At 45.6% G+C, this 13,719-nt stretch overlaps 1 long non-coding RNA gene and 1 other non-coding gene across 2 annotated transcripts; one reads left to right on the forward strand and one right to left on the reverse strand.

The window, feature by feature from the left end:
• Positions 1-1,476: 1,476 nt before the first annotated feature.
• Positions 1,477-1,585, reverse strand: LOC144700378 (small nucleolar RNA R71). Its single transcript, XR_013580743.1, has one exon. It is a non-coding gene; the product is annotated as a small nucleolar RNA R71 (small nucleolar RNA).
• Positions 1,586-5,908: 4,323 nt separating this feature from the next.
• On the forward strand, positions 5,909-11,053 carry LOC144716627 (uncharacterized). Its single transcript, XR_013584950.1, has 2 exons — positions 5,909-7,431; positions 10,532-11,053. It is a non-coding gene; the product is annotated as an uncharacterized LOC144716627 (long non-coding RNA).
• Positions 11,054-13,719: the final 2,666 nt, after the last annotated feature.

The raw sequence follows: 13,719 nt of genomic DNA on the forward strand, positions 1-13,719 counted from the left end.
CATTCTGTTCTAGCAAAAATTCCATCGTTCTTCACATCAGATCGTGAAATCCATCCCTGCAGAATTTTCAGGAAGTTAGCAACCCAGCAGGCCTAGGTTGCCAACGGCCAGGGCCGCCAGCGACCAAGGCCACCGCCTCGGTCGCTAGCTGCCCAAGGCACCCATCAGCGTCATTGCAGGCAGCAGCGCTGCAGCAGTCTTGTGACACCGCGCGAGTGACGGCGCCATCGATCGCGCCAGGCAGCAACCACGCGCGTGGCTAAGCGCGAGGAGCCGCTGCGCGCAGCTGCGACGCGCCAGCTGCTACGCGCAGCTGCGAGGCGCAGCTAGGCCGCCAGGCAGCGCGCGGCAGCCTGCGTGCAGCAGTAGCTACTGCGCTAGACTGCACGCAGCTGAGCTGTGCAGGCCCCAACAGCGTGCAGGCTTCTCTGCACGCAGCTAAGGCAACGTGCAGGCCAGCCTGCGGCGCACCAAGTGTTTGGTGAATTGCCAAACCTGGTGTGCACTGTGAACAAAGAAATACCCCCTGTCTACAGGTTTCTGGTCTTTAGTTGCAAGGAGGAGATACCTGATTTCTGTAGAGAGCCTTCAGACTTCTTCTCTGAGGAAATTTATTGAGTATTCTTGAAGTTAACTCCTCTAACTTCCAAGATTGACATACAAATCTGCCAATTGAATTGAATTGAATTGAAAAGAAACTTACTATCGGTTTCCTTGCTCCCTGTGGATCGACCCTTACTTGCCCTTAGGCTGTGAGGTTATAAATTGTGTTGCATAAGCTCATTCCTCACACATCTAACTGATAAATAACCAGTAAAAACACCTAACATTTGAGCTTATCAATCAACGGCGCCGTTGCCGGGAGCACGGTATTACAGTAGTAGATTCTTTTATGTCTTTTCGGTTATTCTTTACTCATTCTCCTAAAGCTGCAGGACTTGAAATCCTCAGCTTATTGTCTTTCTAACTCTCTGCTGAAGTTCTATGGTATTGACACGTTCAAGGCTGGTGAAAAGTCTATAGAGAACGTTGCACGCGACGCAACTCCAGAATTTACTGTCACAGAACCAGAAATTCAGCAGGAAACTATGGCAGAAGAAAGACACCATCAGCAGGAGAGGAGGAGAACCATGCTGGACAGGTCGACACCCTCCGGAAGCCTGCGACAAATGGATGTAAATCTGAACATAGGTGAGGGTATCTTATTCAGGTATGATAATGCTTTGATACATTCTTTACCTGAATTTAACGGATTACCTGCACAAAACCCTCTAGAATTCCTAGATGACTTTCATATTAGATGTTCCTCCCAAAACGTTCCAGGATTATCTACAGAAATGCTTAAAATGAAATATTTTCCGTTGACGTTAAAAGATAAAGCATTTTCCTGGTATCGTAATTTAGGAATTACTTTTAGTACTCGGGATGAGATGCAGGGAAAATTTCTGCAGAAATTTTACCCTCTCTCCAAAACTAATTTTTATAGAAGAGAAATCCATAATTTCCACCCCCATGAAGGAGAGGCTTTTAGTGAATCATGGGAGAGGTTCAATGACCTGCTGAGGAAATGCCCTCATCATGGAATAGAACAATGCCAACTAGCCCAAATTTTTTATGAATCTCTCTCGGATTTCATGAAGAACAAGGTGAATCTAGCCACCGGTGGAACATTTTATACGGCATATGAGGATGAAGTTTTTGACATTTTGGAGAGAGTTGTAGAAACTGATTTGCAGGAAATTGGAGCAAATCAAAATGGAAGAAATCTGCAGCCCTAGAGGGCAAGAGCGCTGCAAGTAAATGCCAAGGAGGGGGAGCTGCAAGCAGGCTTAAGGGAGACCAACCAGAAGTTGGAGGAGCTCACCTCCACCTTGAAGAATGTCTTTCTAGGTAACTCTCCCATCGTTAAAGCTAAAATTTGCTCTCTCTGTTTTAGCAGAGAACACGAAGATGGGGCTTGCCAAGCCATGGAAGAAGAGGTGAAAGCATTCAACCAACAACAACCATGGGCTGGCCAAAAGAGAGTTGGATTCCAAGGTGGAGAGAGCTTCCACCAAGGGAACAAGCCTGCAGTTCAACCTCAATTTCAGCAAAGGCAGCAGTTCCAGTCTAGGCCTCAGCAGCAGTATCAGGTCCCATCTCAGACCCAACCCTATTTCTCTACGCTAACCCCTGTCATTTCAGACATGATAGAGAAGCAAAATCAAAAGTTGCGGGCGGAGATGGAGATGCGGATGCAAGTGATGATGCAATTCCAGACGAAGCAAATGCTGGAATCACAGGAGCAAATGAGGAAGCTGCTAGAGAGCTTCAGGCCTGGACCTTCTGAACATCAAGGTACACCTACAGAACCTCCTTGCACATCTCATAGATTTCCCACTAAGCCTATGATAAACCCATGCAACTTACACCATGTACAACATGCAACTCATGATGAAATGAAGGAGGAAGATCCTGAAGTTCTAGCAATCTCAAAATAGAGAAATGGAAAAGAACTTCAGGATCCTTATCAGAATTCTGTAGAGAATCCTAGAAAGAGAAATGAGCCAAGGGAGGAAGAAGGGGAGGATCTTCCCTACGCGGAGGAACCTCTACCTTCTACGAGTGGGCAAAATGTACCTTACCCATCTGCTCTGAATAGAAAAAAACCTGTACATTATTATGAGAACAGGTTATTAGAAAACTTTAAAAAGGCCACCATGACTGTCACAGTGGAAGACATGCTTAGGTGTGCACCCTCTCTTAAGAAATATCTTAAGGATTCTTGCACTACTAGAAAAACTAGGGAGGTAGTAAAACATTCAGAAAATGCTTCTAGTATTTTGAACGACATCCCTATCAAAATGAGGGATCCAGGTGCCCCTTTCATCACATGTGAAATAGGAGGAAAAACTTTTTCGAAAGTTTTATTAGATATGGGAGCAAGCATTAGCATCATTCCTACGGCCTTGGGGAGCTTGAAGAAATCCATATGGACTACTCCTAGCCGACGGAACTGTTAGGCAACCTGAAGGAAGACTGACGGACGTCATGATTACTGTAGAAAATTGTGAAATTCCTGTAGATTTTATAGTCACTGACGTAAAAATTTCAGGAAGCATTAATTTAGCTCCTATTATTCTAGGAAGACCGTTTTTAGTAACGGCGAGGACGATCATGGATTGGGAGAAAGGGACTGTAGAGTTTAAGATAGGAAAAGAGAGAGTGCAAATTGATATTTCGAAGATGATGAAGTGCCCCTTAGGGAGCAATGAAGAACTCAACTTATGTGCAGAAGAAGAGGGCGAGGAAGAAGTAGTGAAAGAGTATGTATCTCATATAGAAAGTAGAGAGTTCGATGATAGGCTCATAGATTCCCCTGTAGTTGCAGTAAGCCCAGAACTTAAACCACTCCCCTCATCCCTCAAATATGCATATTTGGATGTCAATAAGAATTTACCTGTGATCATATCCTCATCACTCACTCTAGAACAAGAAGACGACTTGCTCAAGGTACTTAGAGAGCACAAAGAAGCCATAGGTTGGACTTTTGATGATATCAAGGGGATCCCATCCTCAATTTGTGAGCATAGGATCTTCTTGGAAGAAGAAGCTAAGCCTTGTAGAGAGCATCAAAGAAGGCTTAATCCTCATATGAGAGAAGTCCTTGAGAAGGAAATCCTAAAGTGGTTAAATGCCGGTGTCATATACGCGATTTCTGACAGTAGATGGGTGAGCCCGGTGCACATGGTTCCTAAGAAGTCGGGAGTGACTGTAGAGATTAATGAGAAAGGAGAAGAGGTGCAGAAGAGGTTAATCACAGGATGGAGGGTGTGTATTGATTATAGAAAATTAAACAAGGCGACCAAGAAAGATCACTATCCACTACCCTTCATGGATCAAATACTAGAAAAACTGTCGGGGCAGCAATACTTCTGTTTTCTTGATGGTTATTCAGGATACAACCAAGTGAATATTCATCCTGAAGATCAAGAGAAAACGACCTTCACGAGTCCGGTAGGGACATATGCCTTTAGGCGTATGCCCTTCGGGCTATGTAATGCACCCGCCACATTCCAACGATGCATGAATGCACTCTTCTCCGATTTAGTGGGAGAGTGTTTAGAAATCTTTATGGACGATTTTTCTGTATTTGGATCTACCTTTGAAAACTGCCTCCTAAGCCTCACCAAAGTATTAAAGAGGTGCATTGAGTCCAACCTCGTACTAAGTTGGGAAAAATCTCATTTCATGGTGCAGGAGGGAGTGGTGCTGGGCATCCTCTACCTCTCGCCCTGCAACAGGAGACTGTTCGTCTCCCCTCTCCCAGCGTGAGTCAGATCGCAGATTGAACCCCCACTGCCTCAACTGTCATCGCCGCCGCTGGACCTTCCAGCCCCTTCGGTGGTCGCTTGGGCGCGCCTCTCTGCCCTCCTCGTGGACGGCTACACCCGAGCAGTACCCGCCCTCGGGACCAGCTTCGCCGGCGGTCGTCTCCATCCCGGTCGCAAAGAGGCCTGCCCCCTAGGCCGTGCTCCCTGCCTCCGTACGTGCCCGCGCGAACCGCGTGATAAGCTCAAATTTAGGTGTATTTTTACTGGTTATTTATCAGTTAAATTGTGTGAGGATTGAGCTTATGCAACAATATTTATAACCTCACAACCTTAGGGTAAGTGGGGTGTCGATCCACAGGGAGCATGTAAATCAAGAGTAATTTCCTTTTCGATTCAATGTATGTTTATACTCAGTCTTTCAAATTCAACAGTAATAATCAGTAAATTTATCCTCAGTAAAGTCCCACAGAGTATTCTTTTTAGACGAACCAACTAAGAAGAATCCTCAGTAAATAGTTTCTTTACTGAACTATTCACTTTTACCCTTTTAGGCAAATACACAAACACCTAGCGGGCGCTCTTGTGGCTCCTTGTGCTCACGGCCTTAGCCGTCTGCAGAAGGTTTTGCAGGAGCGTATGTAGGTTGCGCGCACGCGTGCAGATTACTGCACGTGGGCGCGCCTGCGCATGGCGCTTGTAGTGCGCGGGCGTAGGCTTGCGCGCAGCCTTGATGTGCGCAGGCTTTGCTTGCGCGCGCGTGCCGTAATGCACGGGCTCTGCCTGCGCACGGTAGATGCTGTGCGCGGGCGTGCCTGCGCGTGGTGGCTGGCTGCGCACAGCTTGCCCGTGCGCCATCGCCGCTGTGCACAGGCGTGGCGTGCTAGCAGCGCTAGCTGCGCGCAGGCAAGACCCGTTTACAGCGCGGGCTGTGCGCAGCGTTGGCTACAGGCAGCCTTGGGCGTGCGCAGCCCTGCTGTGCACGTCCTTGGTTGCTGGCGGCTTGGCTGCTGCTACAGGGGAGAATCTTGAACTCTATTGATAGGAGAACAATGGACTTGAGGGGGAAACAAAAGGAAAAATGATTTGAATGAACAAAGAACGTGCAATTAACTAAAACAAGAACAATGTCAATTGGAAACGTTAGAAGATCAATGGTATGAATCTTCCAACCCAATCTTGATTGTCTGAATGGGAGAATTACACAGAACTGAAATTTGGGGAATCACTCCGACCTGGTGTCACGACCCTTGCGGCGAGGTGGAGATCGTCTTGCCCAAACTACTCCTCAGCTTGCTCCTTCTCTCCAGCTCCAATGCTCATCAGCTCTTGGAGGGTGCAGAACTCCTTCCCCAAGCCCTAGCCTCCTTGGACAGAATTTCTGAACAACCTACAATGAACTCTTAAGAGAGTATTTAATATTTCTCTATGTATATCTGATGGGGGACCATCAAGCCTTAAGGAAATATCTTCCTTACTTTTTTTTGTTTTGTTTGTTGTTTCTTTTCTTGTCTTTTCACCTTCCATAACGGATATGGTCCCTAAATATAAAGGGGAGGGTGCCCCATGTATGAAACCAGCCAAGAAGAATTGAAAAATCGAGATTGAAGTGTTTTTCCGCAATGTAGTCCCTTTGTCCTTTGAGATTTAGGCATTTTAGGAGTATTTTGAGAGATTTTAGAGTATTTTCAAAGTTGGGAAAATTACGGAAATGCCATCGAGGATTTGGGCGATAGGGTTTCTTTCCCCTTTCTCCTCGCCGGAGCGCCGCCGCCGTCGTCGCCGCCGCCGCCATCTCCACCGCCAGTGCTGCTAAGGGACCCCCTCGTCCATCCTTCGTCGTCATCTCGGCGGCCCCGCCCTTGTCTCCGGACCGCCTTCCACCGCTGTTGGCTCCTCGACCGCCCACCGCCGCCATGGCTTCCCACCCCGTCTGCAGCCGCCACAGCATCCGCGACCGCCACGGCCGCTGTGATAGCCGTGACCACCGCGGCCACAACGACCATGGCGGCCGCCACGGCCACCCCCGGCCTCCACAGCCACCGGGGCCGCCCGCGGCCTCCACGGCCGCCGTGGCCGCCATGGCCCGTACGGCCACCGCGACCGCAGCGAGCACCGCGACCGCCGTGGCTTCTGCGTCCGCCGCGGCCGCCCTCTGCCGCACGGTCACCCCGGTAAGCCGCTGTCTCCACGGTTGCCGCGGCCGCCGGTCTCCTCGGCCGCCGCGGCCGCCAGGGCCTCCACGGCTGCCGCGACCGCCATGGCCTCCACAGCCGCCGCGGCCGCCGCGTACTCCACCTGGGTGCCGACACCCCTCGGGAGCCTGCCCGCCGCCGGTTGCCCATGGCGGCCCTGTCGCCCACGTCCGGCGACCACGGCTGGACGCCGAGCCGCCCTCGGATGCCCTTCGGCCTCCCCACCACCTGCAGCCGCCAAGACCGCTCCTGCTGCCCTTTGCCGCCTCAGCCGCTTTGACACCCTCCGGCTGACCTGGGCCGGTCAACCCTACTGCCCAACCCCGCCTCGTCCGCCCTTAGCCAACCCAACTTCCATTGCCTACTTCCGCCACCCTAGATCATCGTGCGTCGCCTTCCCATCCATACCGTGCACGTTTTAGATTTCCTTACCTGCGCCTACCTGCGCCGCCATAGCTACCAGCACCGTACGCGCCTTAGAGTCCCTTAGAGTAGTTTCGAGAAGAGTAGTCGTCGGCTGACCTGTTGCCGTCGATACTCACGTCCGTAGCTAGTTTTAGTCCTCTTAGTTACAGCCTTCGTAGTTAGTTAGAGCCTTCGTGGTCCGATGATAGAAGGTAGGGGAAGCCACCTTATGCCGCTACGCCGTCCGTAGCCACTTCCCGTAACTCCGGTCTCCTAGAGAAGCTTCAAAGGAGACGGTCGTTGGATGACACGCCGCCGCTAGTTTACCGCTACAAGAAGATGATCGCAGTAGGAAATACAGCCGCCGCTCCACACCGGCGACGCCTCTCTTTGCCACTCGATAGTAGGACGAAGCCGGGCACACTCCGCAATCACTGTCAAAGCGTCGGCCTCGTGCTGCCGCTCCGTCGCTCTACCCCCCACTCCTTGTAGTGATCACGCGCGCCACTCGATCCCAACAGGTCGTGTTACATCGATATCTCTATCTCTATCTCTATATCTATCTCTATCTCAATCTTTATCTCTATCTCAATCTTTATCTCTATCTTTATCTTTATCTTTATCCAAATCTCAATCTCTATCTCTATCTCTATCTATATCTCTATCTCTATCTCTATCTCTATCCCTATCTCTCTATCTCTATCTCTATCTCTATATCTATCTCTATCTCTATCTCTATCTATATTTCTATATCTATCTCTATCTCTATCTCCATTCCTATCTCTATCTCTATCTATATCTCTATCTCTATCTTTATCTCTATCTCTATCTCAATCAATATCTGTATCTCTATCTCTATCCATATCTCTATATCTATCTCTATCTCTATCTCTATCTCTATCTCTATCTCTATCTCTATCTCTATCTCTATCTCTATCTCAATCTTTATCGCTATCTTTATCTTTATCTTTATCCAAATCTCAATCTCTATCTCTCTCTCTATCTCTATCTCTATCTCTATCTCTATTTCTATCTCTATCTCTATATCTATCTCTATCTCTATCTCTATTACTATCTCTATCTCTCTCCCTATCTCTATCGCTATTTCTATCTCTATCTCAATCTAAATCTCTATCTCTATCTCTATCTCACTCTCTATCTCTCTCAATATCTCTATCTCTATCTCTATCTCTATCTCTATCTCTTTCTATATCTCTATCTCTATCTCTATCTCTATCTCTATCTCTTTCTATATCTCTATCTCTATCTCTATCTCTATCTCTGTCTCTCTCTATCTCTATCTCTATCTCTCACTCTATCTCTATCTCTATCTCTATCTCTATCCCTATCTCTATCTCTATCTCTATCTCTATCTCTATATCTATATCTATCTCTATCTCTATCTATATTTCTATATCTATCTCTATCTCTATCTCCATTCCTATCTCTATCTCTATCTATATCTCTATCTCTATCTTTATCTCTATCTCTATCTCAATCAATATCTGTATCTCTATCTCTATCCATATCTCTATATCTATCTCTATCTCTATCTCTATCTCTATCTCTATCTCTATCTCTATCTCTATCTCTATCTCTATCTCTATCTCTATCTCAATCTTTATCTCTATCTTTATCTTTATCTTTATCCAAATCTCAATCTCTATCTCTCTCTCTATCTATATCTCTATCTCTATCTCTATCTCTATCTCTATCTCTATCAATATCTGTATCTCTATCTCTATCCATATCTCTATATCTATCTCTATCTCTATCTCTATCTCTATCTCTATCTCTATCTCTATCTCTATCTCTATCTCTATCTCTATCTCTATCTTTATCTTTATCTTTATCCAAATCTCAATCTCTATCTCTATCTCTATCTATATCTCTATCTCTATCTCTATCTCTATCCCTATCCCTATCTCTCTCTCTCTGTCTCTATCTCTATCTCTATCTCTATCTCTATCTCTATCTCTATCTCTATCTCTATCTCTATCTCTATCTCTATCTCTATCTCTATCTCTATCTCTATCTCTATCTCTATTTCTATCTCTATCTCTATCTCTATCTCTATTTCTATCTCTATATCTATCTCTATCTCTATTACTATCTCTATCTCTCTCCCTATCTCTATCGCTATTTCTATCTCTATCTCAATCTAAATCTCTATATCTATCTCTATCTCACTCTCTATCTCTCTCTATATCTCTATCTCTATCTCTAACTCTATCTCTATCTCTATCTCTTTCTATATCTCTATCTCTATCTCTATCTCTATCTCTCTCTCTATCTCTATCTCTATCTCTATCTCTATCTCTATCTCTATCTCTATCTCTATCTCTATCTCTATCTCTATCTCTATCTCTATCTCTATCTATATTTCGATATCTATATCTATCTCTATCTCCATTCCTATCTCTATCTCTATCTCTATCTATATCTCTATCTCTATCTTTATCTCTATCTCTATCGCTATCAATATCTGTATCTCTATCTCTATCCATATCTCTATATCTATCTCTATCTCTATCTCTATCTATATTTCGATATCTATCTCTATCTCTATCTCCATTCCTATCTCTATCTCTATCTATATCTCTATCTCTATCTTTATCTCTATCTCTATCGCTATCAATATCTGTATCTCTATCTCTATCCATATCTCTATATCTATCTCTATCTCTATCTCTATCTATATTTCGATATCTATCTCTATCTCTATCTCCATTCCTATCTCTATCTCTATCTATATCTCTATCTCTATCTTTATCTCTATCTCTATCGCTATCAATATCTGTATCTCTATCCCTATCCATATCTCTATATCTATCTCTATCTCTATCTCTATCTCTATCTCTATCTCTATCTCTATCTCTATCTCTATCTCTATCTCTATCTCTACCTCTATCTCTATCTCAATATCTATCTCTATATCTATCTCTATCTCTATCTCGATCTCTATCTCTCTCTCTATCTGTTTCTCTATCTCTATCACTATCTCTATCTCTATCTCTATCTGTTTCTCTATCTCTATCTCTATCTCCATCTTTAGCTTTATAACAATCTCAATCTCTATTTCTATCATAATCTCAATATCTATCCCTATCTATATATCTATCTTTATCTCTATCTCCATCTCTATGTTTATCTCTATCTCTATCTCTATCTCTATCTCTGTCTCATTCTCTATGTTTATCTCCCTCTATCTCGATCTCTATATCTATCTCTATATCAATCTCTATATCAATCTCTATCTCTATCTCTATATCTATCTCTATCTCTATCTCTATCTCTAGCTTTATCTCTATCTCTATCGCTATCGCTCTCTCTATCTCTATCTCTATCTCTTTGTCTCTCTGAATCTTTATCTCTATCTCTTTCTATATTTCTATCTTTATCTCTATCTCTATCTCTATCTCGATCTCTATCTCCATCTCTATCTCTATCTCTATGTCTATCTCTATCTTTATTCAAATCTCAATCTCTATTTCTATCTCTATCTCTATCTCTATCTCTATCTCAATCTCTATATATATATATATCTGTCTCTATCTTTATCTCTATTTTTGTTTCTTTCTCTATCTCTACATCTATCCTTACCTTTATCCCAATCTTCAGCTTCTGGTTGACCATGCCAACAAACGAGGGGCTTGCACTCCAAGCGATCCCTTGCGGTGTTAATTACCTCTTCCACGGCCGACTGAACGTGTTGGTTTTTGGGTGGTGGAAGGACTGGTATAGCTGGGAGGGGTCTTTCAGTCACAGTACTCGGCAGGCTGGTGGTGGGGGGAGCTCTAGATCATTGATGTTTTGGCTCAGTGGGGAATAGCTGGCAAGATCAATAACACTTAAGGTGGAACTCATCCCCCGATCTGGAGGAATCCCCACGACGCAGGCGTTCTCACCAATCACACGGATGATCATGAAGGGTCCGGCACTACGAGTGGGTTGCTTCGTGGCACGCACTGGAGAATACCTCTCCGCCCACACCTTGACCATCACTAGATCACCCATGGCGAAGTTAATAGAGCAACGACCCACGTCAGCGGCCGCCTTGTATTTTTCATTTTGGGATGCAATGTGATCATGGATGCTATGATGCATGTATCTATAATGCAAAGTGTATGCAAGGTCATCGTCTAGAGATCTAAAATGAATGCATATGGGCATGCAGGGTATCCGACCATAGATGGCATCGAACACAATCAACTCGATAATGTAAATCGCGAGCGACAAGGTGACACACTCTGCCCAAGGAATAACTCATACCCATATCATGAAATCTCTCGAAGATAAGTCCACGGGAGATGATTCTGGCTTACTCCATCTATCTATGGATGCGATAAGTCAAAGTAGGGCCAACTCGTGTATCTCGAAGAAGCCAAATTGGCTTCCAGAAATACCTCGTGAATGGAAGATCACGATCAGCAAGGAAATATAGAGGTGTGTCAGACACCCTCTCGTGAATGCATGTCGCATCCCTGGGGATGCGGCATATAGGTCCCAGCCCAAAGAGCACGACTATCACCATATGAGTCGTGGTTTCAGGAGCATCAAAATCGACTAGCTCCGAATCAGCTAGTGAACTACCCTGAACGGTTTTCGAGGGTGAGGTCTCTACCAGACTATCTACCGGGAGGTCATCACTAGGCGCCGCGTCGGGCACATCTATGCCTATCTCGGTAACCAAAGAGAATTGTAGTCTTGACAGAGACAGAGGCTCTTCTAGTGTGTCCACGGGGGAGGTAACACAACGGGCAACCTTAAGCTCAGCTAGCTCAGGTGTGACAAGGACACGAGCAACAATTGGAGGAGCAAATTTGGGTACTACAACATTGTCTACAATCTGATCATGCTCAAGGTGAGTAGCGTGCGTAGAGGACGCAACAGGGGCACGAGGGGTTGACTGGACCAGTGGTGTGGACATGTATGCTGGTAGGAGCTCATTAGAAGTCGTGAATGTACATGCAACTTGTGCATTACAAGCATTCCTCCTAGTCTTCTTAGGGATCCTAGCATGACGGGGTATACTAGGAGGCTCTACAACATCATCGTAATACTCATCTTCAGACAATCACGGATAGGAATCCTCAAACTGTGGACTATTGATGACTATCAATACGTCATCAAATGTTTAGACTTTTTTAGCATAAAAGCATCAATTGTATCCATCTAATTCATGTTGGTTGCCATCCATATGCATTGTTTTATAAATTTACTAACCCCACTTGATTCTTTGAATCAAGTGGATTATATCTGAAAATTTTGATTAATGAGTTCAGAAATAGATTAAGGCAGCCAAAGGAAGACGAAATGGATCAGGGGGAGCTGGCGAGAAATCAGGAAGAAGAAAATTCCAAAAATGCCCCCGGGGCATGTTTTAAGAGAAACCTATAAATACTCTCTTAAGAGTTCATTGTAGGTTGTCCAGAATTCCTCTCTAAGGAGACTAGGGCTTGGAGAAGAAGGTGTTCTGCAGACCCTCCAGTAGCTGATGAGCCATTGGAGCCGGGAGGAGAAGCAAGCTGAAGCATACCTGCTCAAGAAGATCACCAACCCGCCGGACAGGACGTGACACGAGGTTGGAGTGATTGAGTTGGTTCAGGATTGTTCTCTTCTCCCTCTTAGACAATCCAAGTTGAGCTGGAAGCATTCCTCATGATCTTCCAGCATTCTTCAACTGAGGTTGTTTGTGTTTCAATCAATCTGAAATTTTCGTTTTTAGAAATCTCCATCTTTTACTTCCATTGCGTTTGATTTCATCAACTCCTGATATACTCCATTAGTTGCTACTCCGCACAAACCTCCCCAAGGTCGAGCTCAGCTGAAGCAGAACACAACCCAGTTGTGTTCAGCAGAGCCACGCCCTGCAGAGTTTGTGTGCAGCAAGGCCAGGATCACCCAGGCCGAGTGCCCTTCCCTGCGCCAGGAAACCCCGCGCGCAGGGTAAACCCCGCGCACAGGAAGTGCCTAGCGCGCAGCCTCAAGGCCGCGCGCAGGAAACCCCGCGCACAGGAAGTGCCTCGCGCGCAGCCTCAAGGCCGCGCGCAGGCAAAACCCCAGCAGGTAAACCCGCAAGACAGAGCGCCTGCACGCAGCCTCAAGGCCGCGCGCAGGCAGAACCAGCGCGCAGGGTAAACCTAGCGCGCAACTGCTGCCGCGCACAGGCCTTGGCCGCGTGCAGCGGACGCCGTGCAGGGTGCAACCGAGCGCAAGAGCGCCAGGTGTTTGCCCTTTTGCTTCTTCCACCAGCGTAAACCTGTGAGAAAGCCTGTCATCAGTAAATAGTCAATTTATGTGAACTACCTTGAGAAAGAAATTCCTATTCTGTTGAGAGGCTATTGTTACCATCCACTCCAACGAAACTAATTGGATTTTTACTGAAGATTATTTCTGTTGATTATTAAAACTGAAGATCTCAAACCGATAAACTAAAGTAACTGGAAAATAAATACTGATGTTTTTCTTGCTCTCTGAGGTTCGACCCTTACTTGCCCTAAGCAGTGAGGTTATCAATTTTGTTGCATAAGCCCAATCCTCACACGATTTAACTGCTAAATAACCAGTAAAAAACCACCTAATATTGAGCTTATCAACTATAGTAGTTCTCATAGTTCGAGGGGGGCTCATCATACCGAGCATCATACTTTGGAGCACTGTGAGAAGAGTGGGATGTGTCTGGGGTTGCATTAATCACCTATGGCATCTGAGGTGTCGGTGTCATGTTATGCACAACATAATGAGTGGGCGCCGAGGAGGTCGGCGTCGTCTCATAAAGAAGATGATATGCATGGGTGGAGGAGGTC

This window comes from Wolffia australiana, chromosome 2 (assembly GCF_029677425.1).
Source record: "Wolffia australiana isolate 7733 chromosome 2, ASM2967742v1".
Classification (NCBI taxonomy): Eukaryota; Viridiplantae; Streptophyta; class Magnoliopsida; order Alismatales; family Araceae; genus Wolffia; species Wolffia australiana.